Below are 1,333 nucleotides of genomic sequence, written 5' to 3' on the forward strand. Positions count from 1 at the left end.
CCACGTTGGATTGGCAGCCTATTGGAATACTTAAGCATTCAAAAAGAAAAATTACGATCTTTGCTTCAAATTACGAAAATTTTTGATATCAAAAAATTTCTCTTCTACAATTTTTTGATGAAAAGGCACAGCGGCAATGGTGTTTTTTTGCCTTTAACAGATAGTTGCAGGTGCATAGCCCTTGTCATTCATAACAATAATTTGTCAAACTGTGTGAAAAAATTTCTTTTCACGAATTTGCGGATATGCGATTAGTTCCGGGGAAATGCTACAGTAACATAGCAGAAGCTGAAAGAACTCACGCCAACAAAGGGCGAGGAGTGTGGTTCCAGGAAGATAGTAAACGACAATCGATGTTCGGGTTCCAGACACAGAGGAACAAGTATTGGGCATAATGGAATCAGGGCCTTCCAGGGGCACTCAGAGCACAACTACTGACACTTTCCCAGGCACCGACTACATTCCTACCACGTTTGGACGATACACACAGCACAGGGAGATACAAATGGAGCAGGAGTTAATTAACTGAATACGAGAAGCTGCTTGGTCAGAGTGGATAACATGGAGATTACACAGGCACTAGCTTGTTTGGAGTTAACCATTCAAATGTTTGGTGTTGTACGGTTTATTTATAAACTCCAATTTAGAGAGGTTATGAGAACAGGTTTGTGGGCTTTCTTGTGTCACACAATAAAGCACACTTTAAATAAACAACTTTTAATCAATTAACAATAAATAGAGTGTAAGCGGGGTGTGCGCGCGCAAAAGTGCAAAAGGAGACTCCCTGTTGAGAGAGATTCCTCCCTCTTCTTGGGCGTTGTCCCTTCGAGAGAGATGTCTGCGATGTTGTCTCTCTCACCGCGGCCTATTGGTATGCCTGGCATCCAGCAGGATTGCCAACGTCAGCCAACCTTTTGGGGCGAATGCGTGTTGTCCAGATTTGCCACAGGTTGGCATTTCGAAAGTTCGATCCGTCATTCAACGATTCCTGTTGAGTTGACCGTTTATCCTTGTCTATCTTATTGTCACTATGTATAATTCCATGGTTACCGGAGTTTTAAATAATTACGGAGCCGGTCCATCGTCACTCGTTGGGGAACGTTCTGGACATCCACCAACAAGAATTTGTCGTGGCGTTCCAGCACTCTGAACGGGCCGCTATAAGGCGGTGTTAGTGGGGGCTTTACTTTATCCGTTCGGATAAACACATGGGTTGCTGTTTGCAGATCCGGATGAACGTACGCCGTACGGGAAGTGGTTACTCGTAGGAACCGGACGCAATGCTCCCATGGTTTCACGAAGGCGCTGCACGAAGCGGTGTTCGTCGGGTGCA

Source organism: Dendroctonus ponderosae, unplaced genomic scaffold (assembly GCF_020466585.1).
Source record: "Dendroctonus ponderosae isolate FM_Combo_2020 unplaced genomic scaffold, Dpon_F_20191213v2 Dpon_F_20191213_1, whole genome shotgun sequence".
Taxonomy (NCBI): domain Eukaryota; kingdom Metazoa; phylum Arthropoda; class Insecta; order Coleoptera; family Curculionidae; genus Dendroctonus; species Dendroctonus ponderosae.